This window comes from Leuciscus leuciscus (genome assembly GCF_965113295.1).
Source record: "Leuciscus leuciscus genome assembly, chromosome: 1".
Lineage (NCBI taxonomy): Eukaryota > Metazoa > Chordata > Actinopteri > Cypriniformes > Leuciscidae > Leuciscus > Leuciscus leuciscus.
The window spans coordinates 71,252,167-71,270,094 of record NC_138725.1 but is presented as its reverse complement, the minus strand read 5'-3'; the positions used below and the strand labels follow the sequence as shown (position 1 = coordinate 71,270,094).

The 17,928-nt window shown below is 45.4% G+C and overlaps 1 long non-coding RNA gene across 1 annotated transcript; it reads right to left on the bottom strand.

The window, feature by feature from the left end:
• Positions 1-14,077: 14,077 nt before the first annotated feature.
• On the bottom strand, positions 14,078-16,733 carry LOC309504316. Its single transcript, XR_014208057.1, has 2 exons — positions 16,496-16,733; positions 14,078-15,214 (listed from the first exon to the last, which is right to left on the bottom strand). It is a non-coding gene; the product is annotated as an uncharacterized lncRNA (long non-coding RNA).
• Positions 16,734-17,928: the final 1,195 nt, after the last annotated feature.

The following is a 17,928-nucleotide window of genomic DNA, read 5'->3' as shown; positions in this document are numbered from 1 at the left end:
CTGTTTCTGTTTCACCATATTAAGATATTTCTTATCAAGAATATAATGGAACTAAATTACATACACATATACATATATATATACATATATATATATATATATATATATATATATATATATATATATATGTGTGTGTGTGTGTGTGTGTGTGTGTGTGTGTGTGTGTGTGTGTGTGTGTGTGTGTGTGTGTGTGTGTGTGTGTGTGTGTGTGTGTGTGTGTGTGTGTGTGTGTGTGTGTGTATATATATACACACACACATATATGGCAGTTTTTCTGTCAAATGTGGATTACACACATATACAAACATCAAATAAAATAATAAAGCAATACATTTAGCCAAAGCAAAACTTGTAAATTCATTTTATTTTTGTGTATAATAAAATTGTCAAGCATCAAGGTGTTGTAACTATCATGAGATCTTAAAGAACCAGGTGCCGTTACCATTTTTACAGAAAGATACATTCAAGTAAATGACCAGATATTCATCTCATTTTCCCTCAACATCCTATTGATTTTCCCTCATCATCCCTCAACATTTTCCCTCAACATCCTATTGATTTTCCCTCAACATCCTATTGATTGCATTGGCTTGAACCAAATAACACATGTAGCTTCTGCTCCCATGCAAATGAGCTTGTAGCGTAAGTGCTGTGAATGTATTAAAAAAGCTCTTTCTGAACCCTTTCTCAGCACATTCATATTTACTGGTACTTATGACTTGTTGACTTAAGCTCAGCTAACCAACTGGCAAAAAGAGTTAAAACTGACTGTGGCTGTGCATTGAGTGTTTCATGTTTTGTAATTGTGGAAGATAAAAATGTAATCTATAGGCCTAGTCATAGTTCTCCTCGACAGTCTCACAGCGTAGTGAATATAAATGATGTTTCATTGCTCAGATTTGCATTAAGACTTATAGAAGCTTGTTTCCACAACGGAATAAAAAAAAAATGAAAAAAAAAAGGTAAAATTACAACTTTTTATTTCAAAGTTCTGACTTTTTTTCCCCTCGCAATTCCAAGTTTATATCTAGCAATTGTGACTCTTTCTCAGAATAGTGAGTTTATATCTATCTGGTAGAGAGGGGGACACTAGGACCTGGGAAAGAATTGTGTGAGGCAGACCTGTAAAGGTGCTAGGATTAATAATTGTCACACAATTCCCAGCCAACATTGATAAGTGGGCCCCATGTGGGTTATATCCAGGCAGCATGGGTTCCTTGTGGGCATGGGCTGAACATGGGCAATTGATGTGGGTCCCATGTGGGTTTCACAATGTGGGTCACGCCCATTTCATACCCACATGGGCCCCACATACAAATGTTGGCGGGCAACGTCTTGATAGACAGCGCGTGAATACTGAATTTAATTGTCTTTCACGTCTTGACTAAATAGTCTACCCTTTTCAACTTTACAAAAAGATCCATCTAGGCTATATTTAATTTATACAGTAAAGAATATGCAATGTTTTTTTCACATTTGACTCGCCCCTTACCAAGTGTATAAAACACTTTAGGCTAACTTAGGGAATAAGCAACCAGAGTTCTGGTGACATCGAGCCGGTAGTATCTGACAAACGTATGGGGAGAGACCCAGCTTGCAGCGGCACATATGTCCTGCAAAGAGACTCCCTTAAACCGAACCCAAGAGGCAGCCATACCTCTAGGGGAGTGAGCTCTGATGCCCTCAGGCGGCTGCACTCCCTTAGATTCATATTCCAAAGATATAGCTTCCACAAGCCAATGAGAAAGGAGTTGCTTGGAAATGGGGTTCCCTGAGTACGGGGGACCCCAAGAAATGAAAAGCTGGTCGCTTTTTCTAAACGAGCTGGTCCTGTCTAAGTACACCCGCAGGGCACGAACAGGACACAAAGGCATTCAACCTCTGATCCTCTGTGGAGGAGAAAGGAGCTGGGTAAAAACGCGGAAAGCTCAATCACCTCACACGTGAATGCCGGGAAGTATTTTGGCATAAAGGCCGGGTTGGGCCTGAGAAAAACCTTATCTCCACTGAGAGAGAATTTAGTACATGAGGGATGAACAGAAAGTGCATGAAGATCACTGACACACTTGGCAGAAGCCAAGGCCAGGAGAAGAGCTGTCTTGAAAGACAAATTCTTCAGGGAAATACTTCCCAGGGGATCAAACGGCTGTTGAGACATTGCCTCAAGCACCATGGAGAGGTCCCCATAAGGGGTGTTGCCCCACCGTAGCACTGTCGAACCCCACATGACATGCAGCGATAGCCGCTAAATAGACCTTAATAGTGGAAAAAGATCTTCCCTTATCCATAGGGTCCTGCAAAAAGCATAAAATATCAGTGATTGAGCACTGATATGATATTAACTGTCGCCCTTCACACCATTCTTCGAACACACGCCACTTACAGTCGTAAAGGGACCATGTCGAAGAGGCTCTGGCACACTGAATGGTGGCCACAACACGTGGGGGGAGCCCCAATGTGTTTAAGTTGGCCCTCGCACGGGCCAGGCCCAAAGGGGCCACCCTGTCTGTGTGCGGGTGGTAGATTTCCCCATTCGCTTGGGACAAAAGTTCGGTGCGAAGTGGGAGGGGCCACGGCTGGGCATACAGCAGAGGGATAATCTCTGAGAGCCACGGTGCCCTGGGCCACCTAGGAGCGATCAAAATCATGGTCAAGCCCCGTTCCCTCACCCTGGCCAGAGACAGCGTTATGAGGCAAAGGGGAGGAAATGCATATAGCAGCAAATTGGGCCATGGATGGGCCAGTGCGTCCACGCCGAGGGGGGACCCGTCCCGTAGCAAGAACGTAGGACAATGGGTGTTTGGAGTGGCTTGGAGGGGGCGTAACTTGGAGGGGGCGTAACTTGGAGGGGGCGTAACTTGGAGGGGGCGTAACTTGGAGGGGGCGTAACTTGGAGGGGGCGTAACTTGGAGGGGCGTAACTTGGAGGGGCGTAACTTGGAGGGGCGTAACTTGAAGGGGGCGTAACTTGGAGTGGGCGTAACTTGGAGTGGGCGTAACTTGGAGGGGCGTAACTTGGAGTGGGCGTAACTTGGAGTGGGCGTAACTTGGAGTGGGCGTAACTTGGAGTGGGCGTAACTTGGAGTGGGCGTAACTTGGAGTGGGCGTAACTTGGAGTGGGCGTAACTTGGAGTGGGCGTAACTTGGAGTGGGCGTAACTTGGAGGGGCGTAACTTGGAGGGGCGTAACTTGAAGTGGGCGTAACTTGAAGGGGCGTAACTTGAAGTGGGGCGTAACTTGAAGTGGGGCGTAACTTGAAGTCTTGCAGGATGCAGACAGACTCTATTGGCCGCCCGCCGGGGAGTGAAGAAGAGGTGGAGTTACGAGGATTCTCTGACAGTTGAAGTGTCCGGTCCAATGGAGTTAAGAGGTTTGCTCTCAAGCTATTTTCAACACTTTAGATTGGTTAATAATTTGTAAAAATAACAGAACCACGTGGGGACTGACCAATAGCATCGATTTGTGAATAAATATGAAATTGACAAAATTTGGACGTACGAGGTTTCTGCCCGACAGACGGTATCAGAAAATGCTTTCTAAATTTAAAGAAAATAACACCTCGTGAGAAATTTTTTTGGAATTCTCCTTTGACTGAGATTAATTGGCAGGGGGCGTGGCTTGTTCCTTTTAGATTTTGTATCACGAACAAAGTTAGGGAATTAGCCTACACTTGAATATATTGCATAATATATATCCCACAAACTTGTTTATCTCAAAATTCATGCCTGTTGATAATTTTTGTGGTTTCTATAAGATAGAACAAGAATCGTTAACTCATCTCTTTTATGGTTGTTCATTTTGTATAACATTCGGGAAAGGTGTCGAAAATGATGTGGTATCCAAAACAAAACATACAATAACAATTGAAGGAAAACCGATTATTACCTATTTTGACTGTAAAGATAGCAAATTATGTAATATTGTAAATCTCTTTATTTTACTAGGTAAGTTCCATATTAAAGCAAAATTTTCTAAATCAAGACCATGTTTTAAATTATTCCAAATTGAAACTGAAATATATTTCTCTTAAATTGGTAAAAAAATAAGAAAGCTATGTTAATAACTGATATTTACGCAACCATTTTCAAGGAAAAAAAATCTTTGTATCCTTATAATTAATGGAGTTTCTAAGTCTGCCTTTTTTTCAAGAAAAAATAATAAATATGTATTAATTCTGAAGGGTTAATAAAGCAATAAATAGTTTACTCGGTAAAAATAATTCTCAATATTATATGTTTGTTTGTTGAGCTAGAGATCACTTGCTATGTTTAATTTTTTAAATTAACAACACTACACCTGGGAGAAAGTTTAACATATCGAATACAGCCTCTTTTTTTTTAATGCATTTATTCAGGAGACATGACTCTCCATCTGTAGTCAGCAATGGCGCCACCAGGGCGTGGCCACCCCTGACCGACTCCTGGCCACCCCACTGGCCACCCCGCTGGCCAGTATAAATTTTAGTAGCATCAGTTATGCATTTCATCCCTAATGCACAGCCAGGCAGGCAAGCCGCTCTAGACCTTCGATCGCACACAGTAGCCAGTACTCCCCCGCCCCTCCGTCCATGCCGCTGTTGCGCGCTCAGACAGCAACAGCTCAGCGCGTGCCCGTCGGTCAACAATTTCAAAAGAAGTTAAGAAATAAGACGAAGAAGACTACCGCGTCAGTTTGGGTGACAAAGTCATCTGAAGTTATTCCATAGCTTAATGTGAGGGACAGAAGTCTATTTACATAATTAAAGTTTACGGAAACTCGTTTTCTCTCCTCTGTATTCAAACAGCGCGCGCGCCTCTTCCGGTTGGATGCACGGTAAAACTCTCTCCAATATGATATATTCACATTATAATGCATGATCTGTAGATAAAAGGCTGTGGCTTTGCATAAAATGACTTTATTTTGTTGGAGTTTGTTGCTGTTTTTAAACGACTCAATACCGTGTGCTTGTTAGATCACACATCACAAGGACTATGAATCGGCATCAAACGCACAATAACTGGAATTTAAAACTGTGAAACAAATGATCAATAAACTGTTGGACAGATATACAGTATACACTAGGATTTGTGCGCTCGACATTTCTTTGCCTTGTGCCGTGAACTTTTAAATGCGCACTTGTGCAGCGCAGCGCTGCACACTGTGACTCCATGTTGCTTTGAGCACGTCATTCTGCACCCGCGATGCGCATACGCGCTTTGCGAGCTCTGTTTTGAAGCGTTTCATATTATCATGGTTTTGCGCACTGAAAGATTATTAAAAGCCTATATTTTTTATACCTAGCCTGCTCAATACATTTAAAATAAGCATAATTTAATTGTATATTATTTATTTGTAGTGTAGGCTATATAAATATATACACTTCTGAATTCTTGACATTAATAAATATAATATATTTGTATCTGCCAGTATCTGCTTTTCCCCAGTAACTGTTTTGTTTGCAATAAATGTACACCTTATGCCAAATATAATTGCAAAATACAACAGAATGGTTGTGCAACTCAAAATGTTAACTGTACTGTTATTAGTCTATGCACATTAGTAACATTAAATATAACACAATAAACCATCATATATTATATCAGTAGGAGTTTCCTTAAGTCTTTCTAAAAGTTTACTACAGGCCGGTTTACTACAACAGTAGAAAAAAATTCTGAAATCATGGTTTATAGTTTTGCTGATTTTGCCAGCAGCTATAGACATGTGTAAAACGTCTCCGGTTACTTTCGTAACCTCGGTTCCCTGAAAGGCAAGGAACGAGACATTACGGATGTCGTATATGGGAACTCCTCTCATCCTTCACTTCCGCTGAAATCTTATAGGCTAACGCCAGCAGAGCTGGCCAATTGACGCAAATATGCAAATACTGAAACACCGTTGCAGTTATAATGCAAGTGCAGCGCCAATTCCCTTCCGAATCGAACAACGCTAAATAATAGCGAACACGGCGGCGAGCGTAATGTCTCGTTCCTTGCCTTTCAGGGAACCGAGGTTACGAAAGTAACCGGAGACGTTCCCTATCAAGGCTACGGAACTCGACATTACGGATGTCGTATATGGGAACTGTATAGAATCCCGCCGTGGCAGCAACTATTGAACAGACCCAATACAAACCTCGCCCCCAGAGTGCAAGCGCCTGATAGGCCGAGATTGACAAATAGCGAACCTCTAACCTCTGATAGGTCCAAAGGGACCAATCACAAGCTTACCAACACTATATGGAATTTGCATATCCCGAGCAGTATATCTGGGGGAAGGTTGCACTGTAGACCAACAGGGCAACAACAACAGAGAAAGCCAACGCATAGCGGTGACAATAGTACAACACACAAATAGCACACAGAACAACTCATGAGCAAAGCGCAGAGCAGCTCTCTTAATGCTGTGTAAGCGATCAACTCACCGAAAGCACTCGAGACGCTACAGAGGGTAAATCCAACTTGTAAAATCTGGCGAACGTGTTCTGAGAAGACCAGCCAGCCGCAAGACATAAATCCTGAATAGACATACCCTTAGTCCAAGCCCACGAGGAGGCAATCGCCCTAGTCGAATGGGCCTTGATGTTCAGGGGACATTCCTGTCCCAGGCAATCATAAGCCAAAACAATAGCGTCCACGATCCAGTGAGCAAGCCTCTGTTTTGAGACCCCCCGTCCCTTGTTGCATCCACCAAAGCACACAAACAGCTGGTCCGATTGTCGAAACGCTGCCGAGCGAGAAATGTATTCTCGGAGCGCTCTGACTGGGCAAATAGCACTCTGAGCATCCGAACCCTGAGAGGTTGATGGCTCAGCGGACAGGGCAGGCAGAGAAACAATCTGCGCTCTGAACGGGGTATTGAGCGACTTAGGAACGTAACCCGGCCTCGGTCTGAGAGTAACATTACAGTTTCCCGGTCCAAAGCGAATACAATCTTCACCTACAGAGAAAGCCTGTAAATCCCCAACCCGCTTCGCCGAGGCGAGAGCGAGAAGCAGAGCCGTTTTAATCGATAGTTCCTTAATGGCAATCGAGGCCAGGGGCTCGAAAGGCGGTCGTGACAAAGCCTCCAAGACCAAAGCTAAATCCCACGGCGGCACAGAAGGCGGCCGTGCAGGGCACAATCTCCTAGCTCCCTTGAGGAACCGTGTCACCGACGCATGTCTACCGATAGACTGTCCGTCAACAGGGGGGTGAAACGCGGCAATAGCGGCCACATAAACCTTCAGAGTGGATGGCAGGCTCCCTTCATCCATCCTATACTGAAGGAAGCGTAGAATATCCGACACAGAACAGTCCGCTGGGTCTATGCCGACATCCTGACACCATTTAGAGAAAACACCCCACTTCAGAGCATACAGGCGCCTGGTGGACGGAGCTCGTGCCTCCGCGATGGTATTCAAAACCCGCGAGTGCAGCGCGTCCCGCCCGCTCAGCGACCCTGTAGCGGCCACACATGGAGGCTCCACAGCGCGGGGCTGGGATGCCAGATCGTTCCGCTCGCCTGAGACAGAAGGTCCTTCCTGAGCGGAATCTCCCATGGCTGCCCTGCTAGTAACTCTACCAGATCCGCGAACCAGGGCTGATTCGGCCAGTTCGGGGCTACCAGAGTCACCGCCGCCTTCTCCTCCCTGATTTTGCACAACACCATGGGCAAAATTTTCACCGGAGGAAAAGCATAGAGACAGACTCTCGGCCATCGCGCAGTCAGCGCGTCCACCTCCCGGGGGGAACGGGACAGCGAGAAGAACATCTGACAGTGCGCGTTCTCGCTCGTTGCAAAGAGGTCGACCTCCGCCCTGCCGAAACGATTCCATATCAGCTGAACCGTCCCGGGGTGAAGCCTCCACTCCCCCTGGGGAATCCCGCTTCTCGAGAGCATATCCGCCCCGCGATTTAGAACACCGGGGATGTGCGCCGCTCTCACCGAGAGGAAAAACCGGTCCGCCCATAGCAGAAGGGATTCCGCCTGCCTGAATAGGGCTTTGGAATGTACACCGCCTTGGCGATTTATGTACGAGACCACGGAAGTGTTGTCTGTCCGAATCAACACATGCCGCTGCTCCAGCTGAGACCGGAAGGTTTTTAGAGCTAGAGAGACCGCTTCTAGTTCCAAGCGATTTATGTGCCACTCCATCTGCTTCTCTGACCACCGACCCGAGGCGGGCTTGCCCAAGCAGACCGCTCCCCATCCGGTGGATGAAGCGTCCGTCAGGACCTCCACTCGCCGCGTCACTAAGCCCATAGGGACACCTGAGCTGAAGAGATCTGGGTTCCTCCACGGGGCCAGGGCGCGGGCGCATTCGCTGGTGACCATAACGCGCCTGTGGCCAGAATACCACGCACCCGGGGGAACGCGCGCTTTCAGCCAGAGTTGAAGCGGTCTCATATGCAGCAGCCCCAGATGACACACCGAGGAAGCCGCTGCCATCCGTCCCAGTAGCCTCTGAAACTCTTTTAGCGGGACGAGCCTGCCAGGTCTGAAGAGACCGAGAGAAGAACTCAGAGCCTCCGCTCGCTCGGGGGAGAGGCGCGCTCTCATTCTCACCGAATCCAAGCACACTCCCAGGAATGTTATCGTCCGGCTCGGTGTGAGCACACTTTTCTGGACGTTCACCCTCAACCCGAGCATCTCCAAGTGTCGAAGGAGGGTATTCACGTGGCTGACCAGCGTTTCTCTCGACTGAGCGAGAACTAGCCAGTCGTCCAGATAGTTCAAGACGCGCATTCCGCTCGATCTGAGGGGTGAGAGTGCCGCGTCTACACATTTTGAAAACGTTCGGGGGGCTAGGGCCAGTCCAAACGGAAGCACCGTATATTGGTACGCCGAATCCTCGAACGCAAACCTCAGGAATCGTCTGTGACGCTTCACTATCTGAAAGTGAAAGTAAGCGTCCTTTAAATCCACTGAAGCGAACCAGTCCCCGGGGCGAATTTGCGCCAGGATTTGCTTCAGTGTTGTCATCCTGAAGGCGCGCTTGTGAAGCGCTCTGTTGACAGGTCTCAGATCCAGAATGGGGCGGAGACCCCCTCCCTTCTTCGGCACAACGAAGTAGCGGCTGTAGAACCCGCTGTCCCGCTCGCTCGGGGGAACTGGTTCTATAGCCTTCTTCTCGAGCAAGCTGCACACTTCCTGCCTCAGCACATGAGCGTTTTGGGGCAAAGTTAATGACTGAATTACGCCGCGAAAGCGGGGTGGTCTGCGTTTGAACTGAAGTGTGTACCCGCGCCGAATTATATTCAACACCCACGGTGAAATGCCCGGAATAGCTTCCCACGCTGCCTGGAAACGACTGAGCGTGGGCTGATCTAAACCTGCGGTCATCGCCGCTGCGGTCATGGCCGCTATGTGAGTGCTGGGGGTAGTTATTGACCGTGACTCTGCGCTGCTCGAGGGCAGGGCGGGTAACACAGTGTGTGGTGCAAGAGGAGAAAAAAGCTCTGTTTGTGAAGTAGTGATTTGCTTTATTTGAACAACATTCACAACATTTGCATACACAGAACAACTGCACGCGTCGCTCGCAGAACTCTGAGGGACGAAGTGCACTAGAGCGCGCCGCTTGAACGCGGGGCCGGCCTGACGCTCTTTCCTCCTCTTGCCCGAGCGGTCAGGACGACTGCTTGGGCCTGGCAGGGGACGCGGTGGGCTTTCTGCGCGGGCTCCTCTGCGTCCTCCTGTTACCTGCCCCTTGCCACTGACCGCTGCGGCCCTTACGGGCATCCTGTCCCGGGCGGGGTGCTGCCTGTCTTCTGGCCGCAGCCTGGGGTTGGCGGCCTGAGGCTGAGGACGAACGAGAGCGCGGCTGCGGCGGCGGCGCCCTTCGCGGAATGACGTGGCTCATAGCCTTGGCCTTTTTCTGCGTCTCGGAGTAACGCTCGGTTACTTTCTCCATGGCGTCTCCGAACAGGCCTGCAGGGGAAATGGGCGCATTCAGGAGCGTCTTCCTGTTGGCTTCCTGCACGTCCGACAGGGTGAGCCACAGATGCCTGTGGAGGACCACGAGGAAGCCCATAGAACGGCCGATCGCCTGGGCCGAGCGCTTCGTGGCCAGGAGCGCGAGGTCCGTGGCCGAACGGAGATCTCGGATGGCGTCAGCGTCAAGAGAGGCGGCGCCATCCAGAGACTTCAGCTGCTTTGCCTGGAGCACTTGGAGAAGGGCCATAGCATGCAGCGCGGATACCGCCTCCCCCGCGGCACCGAAGGCTTTGTTGGCCTGGTGGGCCGTAAATCTGCAGGCTCGGGACGGCAGGCTGCGGTCCGAGCCCAGGGCGGGAGCCGACGGGCAGAGATGAGCGGCGACGGTCTCCTCGACGGGGGGGATGGTGAGGTAGCCGTGGTCCCCCGCCTCGTCCACGGGGGCAAACATAGCCTGGGTGGAAGTGAGGGTGCGCGCCGATTGCGGGGCCGCCCACGACTTCACCACGTGCTCATGCACGTCGGGAAAAAACGGTGTTCCCCTTTTCGAAGCGGCCTGACGGCGGCTCGATTGTAGGAACCACGTATCCAATTTGCTCTTTGATGGTTCATCAGGAGCTTTCCAGTCGAGGTCCAGCTCCTCGACGGCCTTAGAGAGGACGCGGAAGAGCTCGTCCTGCAGGTCCGCAGGGGTGTCCTGCTCCGCGGCCGCCAGCGGTGCGGCCTGCTCTGCACCCCAGTCGTTCTCGGAAGCCGACAGCGACATGGAGTCGTCCCCCTCACTCACCCCGAAGGAAACGAAGTCAGCGACGTCGCGAGGGGGATGAAAGGTGGGGTGGGGGCGTTGGGGCCCGAGCATAAGTTGCAAGTAGTTGCCATCGGATGCAGGAGACAGTGCGAGTATCTCCGACGCAACTTCAACGACGGCGAATAATCCAAGTTTGTAGTATCAGCTTTCTAGCACACGATTTAAGCGTGAAGAGAGAGATTCTGAAGGGAATTGGCGCTGCACTTGCATTATAACTGCAACGGTGTTTCAGTATTTGCATATTTGCGTCAATTGGCCAGCTCTGCTGGCGTTAGCCTATAAGATTTCAGCGGAAGTGAAGGATGAGAGGAGTTCCCATATACGACATCCGTAATGTCGAGTTCCGTAGCCTTGATAGGGAACCATGATGAACGAAGAATGTGCTAATCAATTAAAAACTATTCCTTTGTCAGATAGCAGTCGGACGTCGAATTGAGGAAATGGCAAATGATGTGAAAGAGCAGCTGATAGAGAAACTTCGATCAGTTCAGGGATTTTCAATTCAATTAGACGAGACGACAGATATAACAAATGACGCGCAACTTTTGGCATTTGTGTGTTACGAGGATAATAGTGCGATGTGCGAGGAATTTCTCTTTTGCAAACCACTGCCAGGGTGAACTACAGGTGCCGAGATCTTTTCAGCCCTTGATGACTTTTTCAAAGAACACATTATTTCGTGGCAGAAGTGTGTGGCGCTATGTAGCGATGGAGCCAGAGCAATGAGTGGCAGCCAGACTGGATTGATTGGGCACGTAAAGAAAGTAGCACCGGCGATAATTTGGACACACTGCATGATTCATAGAGATCTCAGTGTTGAGTTCAGCGAGGTGTTTGATGCTGTTGTTAAAACTGTAAACCTGATAAAACGAAAAGCATTAAATACACGCCTGTTTGCATCCCTATGTCAAGGCTTAGGAAGTGAACACACCTCTCTCCTTTACCATTCAGAGGTGAGATGGCTGTCTCGCGGCGCGGTGCTCGCCCGTGTGTTTGAACTACGTGACGCTATCTATACTTTCTTGTGCGAGAAGGAGTGCACTGAACTGGCTTGCATGTTCAAGGACAGCCACTGGTTAACTAAGCTGGCGTATCTCACCGATGTTTTTGCAGAGCTTAACAAGTTGAACACTTCAATGCAAGGGAGAGATTCAAACGTCCTGCAGCTCTACGAAAAACTAGAGGCATTTGTTAAAAAAATTTCAAGATGGATAGAAAGAGTGGAGAGTGGTAACTTGGCTATGTTCCCTTCAGTTGAGGAATATTCTGACAGCACTGACATTAAAGACATTGTGTGTGAGCATTTGAGGAAGCTTGTGCTTCAATTCTAAAAGTACTTCAATGATTCTGATGAGTGGCGCTGTGACAGCAAATGGATCCTGCTCCCATTCAGTGATGATGCAGCAGCAGGGTCAAGCTTAACCACTGTAGAAGAGGATCAGCTCATAGAGATGTCCACAGACTCTGTCAGGAGGCATATGTATGATACACAACCCCTTGTGAAGTTCTGGATAAGTTGCCAGACAGAATTTCCAGAGCTTACAGTAAAAGCAGTGAGGTGTCTTTTACCCTTTCCAACTACATACCTCTGTGAGAGCGGTTTTTCCACACTGGCATATCTAAAGAACAAGTACAGGGCAAGGCTGGAACCAGAGAATGATATGAGGCTGTCACTATGTACCACCACGAATAGACAGACTGTGTGGAAGTCACCACGCCCAGAAATCCCACTAACAGGTAAGGAGTACCTCTAAGTGCCATCTGAAATGTTCTTCTAGAATGATCTTTTTTATAAAAGCTTGTATATTTAAGTTAAGTAATTTCACTTAAATGACAATTAATAGGTAATCTTCATTGCCATTTAAGTGAAATTATTGAACTTAAATATACGAGCTTGATAAAAATGATCATTCTAGAAGAAAATGTCAGATGGCACTTAGAGGCTTTTGCATCTGAACTCTTCATATATATTAAAATGTAATTTATTCCTGTGATCAAAGCTGAATTTTCAGCATCATTAGGTTACTCCAGTCTTCAGTGTCACATGATCCTTCAGAAATCATTAGGGGTTCAAGCACGAAGTGCTGAAACCCTATTGTTATTGTTAATTTTCCCATGATGCAACATTCAGACATAAAACTGATCGGGCAGACCAAACCGTAAGTCGTAGAGACTTGAAACTTTGGGGGCTGATACTCACACCGCCTACAGCGTCACCAAGGCCCGCCCCGATCGGCCTGACGGGGGCGCTACAGCGGTCAAAAGTACGAAACGGCTCATAACTCATCAACCGTGAGGCGTAGGCTCAAGTGTCTTATATCGTTGGATTCCTTGGCTCGAGGCGGACCAGGTGCATGCCTCGGATTTGCTCGCCCTTCGGCGCCAATTTCGAGTAAATTGCATTTTTTGGAAAAAACTATTTTTGCGAACTTCTAGGTTTTTGGTCCGATCAGAACCAAACCACTGCAAGAATATTCTCTGGAGTCTGACAATCAATAATCATTTGGCAAACCAAAATATTTGATGGCACCAGGGCCACTTTTAGAGAGAGGTGAAGTGGAAATCGGATTAAAGACTTATGTAAGACCGATCCCAGAGCGGTAATCTTTATTGAATAGTCTTTTTTAATTGAATATGTGATGCAATCTCGTTTTGTTGAGTGACATTTTTTTTATCATATGTTATCTTATGAAAGATATGTCAATTTCAGAAATGATTTGATATGAGCTGAGTTGAGTAGGCCGCACAGCGCGAGCTGAACTACTTAGCCGTGGGCTAAAGCTATCACGTACCATAGGCGTATAACAATGAGCATTTTGTCATGAGTTGAGACAATGGGTCTTATTCATGAAACACGAGCAGAACGAATTTTGGTGTAAATCGTGTGTAAAGTGGTTCTGACGTAAATTTTCGGATTCATTAAAATGTTCGTATTTTCCAAATGTTAGTTGCTACGAAAGAAATCTACACCTGCTCCAGCCACGCGTAAATAGTGTGCTTAACATCCGAACGTTTTGCTCATTAATAAGGATGCATTTTAATTCACCTTAATCGTTACATATTTACACAGCATTTTGAAAAAATATTATATATAGCAATTACATACGGTTTTTCTTTTTACTTATATTACGAGAGCCAGTAATTACGAGAGCCATCTGCAAACGGAACAAAAGTCCGCAAGTGGTTTTTTTTTATTCTTTTTTTTATATATATAGGCCTATATATTCAGGGCTCCAGACTAACTTTTTGCCTTGGTTGCACTGGTGCGCCTAACTTTTTTATTTAGGTGCACCAGCACAAAATTTGGGTGCACACAATTATTTATTTTTTTAAGCACAATTATACTGTATATAAAAAAATAAATTTTTTTTTAAAAAAATAAGTTTAAAGTGCTTCACTGAGCTGCCAAACTAACTATTTTGAGTCTCTAGCTCAGGCGCGGTAGGCTCTACCTCCGTCCCTGAGTCGGATGCCATCTCCAACGAAGGACCAGGGCTTGGCATCTTACCAGGGACTGGGGAGAATGGTGGCTGAAGTAGCTCCATGTCTGGGCTGTTGTCGGAGCATTGACCGGGGAGTAGGGTTTTAACGGTATTCCTACTCTTACCGATACTGCTTATCGATCCGGTACTTTAACTGTATTCTTATCGGTTCTTTTTGTTTAATATATATATATATATATATATTAAACAAAGATAAACAATAGATAAACAAAAGATAAACAATTAAACAAAGATACACATTATATAGGCCTACACAGTGCTTTAATTTCAGGAAGGTCTACTAACATTACTGATCAGGTATGGTCTAAAAAGAAATCTAATAAAGTAATCACATGTAAAATAACACTACATAATTTATCATAAATAGATTAATGCTTATTAAAGCTGAAGTTATTCTTTCAAGAGCTGTGAGTGATTTTTCTCTTGTTGTTTGATTCGCAGTAATGGCGCAATCGTCAGCATGTTTATTAGACTGCTGCCCCTTTAAGACCGAGTGCAGATCTAATAGGCTACTGATGCACCATATTCTCCCAACTATTCCAGAACTACATCCATTTAAGACAAACTGTTTTTACTGAATCTCCAAGCCGGTCATTTTGACATACTTTTGTATATTTGATCGTTTAGACGCGCACATGAAACCCAAAGTATAATTTGCTTGTCTCGGTCTGTTTCGGAGCACGCGCCGCCTTGCGAACAGCATCTCTTGCGCAGATTTTTGTGCCTTTAATTGCTCTTTTAATTATTTAACGTGTCCCGCAACAGTAGCTAGACTGCATTTTACAACAATCACCGATCGTGCTGATTCTGTCGGTAAGTTTGAGTTTTAGGGAGAAATGACAGCGCAATGCTGCGAAGGGAAGAAGTTGCGCAAGATAGAATGCGGCTATAGTTTTTAATGGTTTTACCTCAATATATTATTTTTTATAATATTTGGAAGCCGAAATCTAAAATAAAATCAGACTAATATCACAGACCTTAAGTGTAACCAGGCTACGTTTGAATGTTTAATTCTGTCCTCCGTCGTCACTAGGGCTGGGTATCGTTCCAAAAAATTTCGATACCGATACCGGTTCCTGAACGATACTTTTTTCGATACCAATTTTATGAAATCCATTTTAACAATATTACATTACACATTACCTCAAAAAAACTTTGGTTTTATTTTTTCAGTTTGACTCATGCTCCTTAGCCAGTGCACAAAGGAACAACATTTTTTTATAAAGAGCTCATGCTCACCAAAGCTGAATTTGTTTGATCAAAATTACAGTAGAACTTGTAACATTGTGAAATAGTATTACAATTTAAAATCTTATTTGAATATATTTCAGAATGTAATTTATTCCTGTGACGTCAAAGCTGAATTTTCAAAATCATTACTTCAGTGTCAAATGATCCTTCAGAAATATGAAAAAAGTTTGCTGCTTAATATTTTGGAAACTAGTATGATAAATATTTTTCATGATTCTTTGATGAATACAAATTTCAAAAGAACAGCATTTATTTGGAACAGAAATCTTTTGTAACATTACACATGTTTTAAGGTCATTTTTGATCACTTTAATGCATCCTTACTGCAAAAAAAATTCTGACTAACCAACGGATTTTTGAACGGCAGTGTACATTCAGTAGGTTATTATTGCAATATAAACACTGTCAGAGTGATCAACAAGGTATCTCTTCATTTACCAGTCGAAGACGGACCAACTTTACGGAGCAAAGCTCTTATGTTTACTCCGTGCACTGTCAAGGTCTTCATCATATCTGTCATGGTACCGGTCTTTGCAGCAATTATTTTACCGCAAATACTGCATCGCGCGCTGTTGGCATCGAGCCTGGAGAAATGTAGCCACACTTTTGATCGACTTTTCCACATCTTTAGGGTATTGTGTGTGTGTGTGTGTGTGTGGGTGTGCTCGCATCTCATATGAGTATGTGCGCGTGTGTGTGCTCGCATCTCATATGAGTATGTGCACGGAGAGTTTGTGTGTGTGTGCTCGCATCTCATATGAGTATGTGCGCGGAGAGTTTGTGTGTGTGTGCGCTCGCGTCTCATATGAGTATGTGCGCGGAGAGTTCCACGCTTCTCGTGTGTGTAGAGTTTGCGTACGGTGTATGTGCGTGAGCGACTTTAGGCGTGTCGTTGTGCATTTCATATGTATTTGTTTGAGCACTGACGTTGACGAGTTAACCCCTTAGGTATCGAAATCTGGTACCGAAAAACAAGTCATTTTTCGATACTCGATAGTATCGAGGCAATTCGGTCGGTACCTAAAAAGTATCGAACTCGGTACCCAGCCCTAGTCGTCACTCATTAAGCAGGGCTGTAGTGTTGTGCGAGCTGTGGCACCGCGTGAGAGAAGAGTGTGAGTTCCGTCAAAGGAGAACAAACGCTTAGTTCGTGGAGAGGCAGTGGATGTGAGGACATTAGGTGCACAGGTGCGACCTAGGTAAAATTTTAGTCGCACCCTTACAAAATTTGGTCGCATGTGCGACCAAATTGGTCGCACTCTAGAGCCCTGATATTCAAGCGGTTTATTCATTTTTGTTTTTTTAATATTCAAGCTGTTTATTCTTTTTTGTTTTTTTAATATTCAAGCTGTTTATTCTTTTACAAGTCCGCAAGTCACAAGTGATCCAGTCAAGCTTCATGTCGAACCATTTTCTTTTCACTTCTGGGACTGTTCGATTAACAGATGAAACTCCATTAACTGCATCTATGCTGCCAAGCTTCCTTTTTTTTAGGACCTGATATGCCACTATGTAGGCTACGCTTGAAAATAAAATGTGGCGTTTTGAATGAACTTCTGATAATAAACTTCAATTTCTGCATCTGAGAAATTTATCTTCTTCATTCGCTTTTGAGAAGACATGTTGAAATCCTTCGTTTGGTGTCATAATATGATGCCCATATATAGTTTTCAGTCGGTTTTAATGGGCGGGATTTATGGTAATTGAGTGAGCGTGCACGGCACGCGCGTCCCATTTACAACTGATTGGAATTCATTAACACACACACACATTTCACTATCACATTTGACGTTTACGAAGTATTTGTGAATCAGGAGAAGAATTTTCGGGAATGTCTCTTTACGCGCAAATCACTCACATATTTACTCGTATATTTACGATTTCATGAATGAGACCTATTGAGTGATTAATGAGTGTCTGTAGCTATGTTTCCATCAACACGTTTTTATCCGAATTATGTGATATCGAATGAAAAATGCCTTATGGAAACAGTAAAATTCGATTGAATTTCTTGAATATCGACTAAAATGAAATACGGTCGGTCTCATCGGATTTTATCTTGATCGATGTACGGTTTATGCGATAAACGCTGATGGAAACGTTATTTGCCGAATAAATAATGGATTGCGATTTAAGTTTTAGGTCATTTTATGGGTACAACCCGCCCCAAAAGAAGTTTTAGTTCATTTCCGCCCAGTTTGTACCCATTATATACACTGTCTGGTTTGCACACATGGCCGGTGTCAACAAAGTGGACAAACGAGGAGACGAGATACTTTTTGAATTTAATTTAACAGAAAAATAAAACGGCTATTATAGCAAAAATCTAAGAAATGCCATAATAGTCAAATAATGTCGCTATCAGCTGTCACATAAGCACCTAGAGTCCTGCAATGGGTTGGGTACCCGCATAAAAGTGGCTAAAACGGGTGGATTGTGACATTCCTAAAATTCACAGGTGGGGATGCGGGCGGAT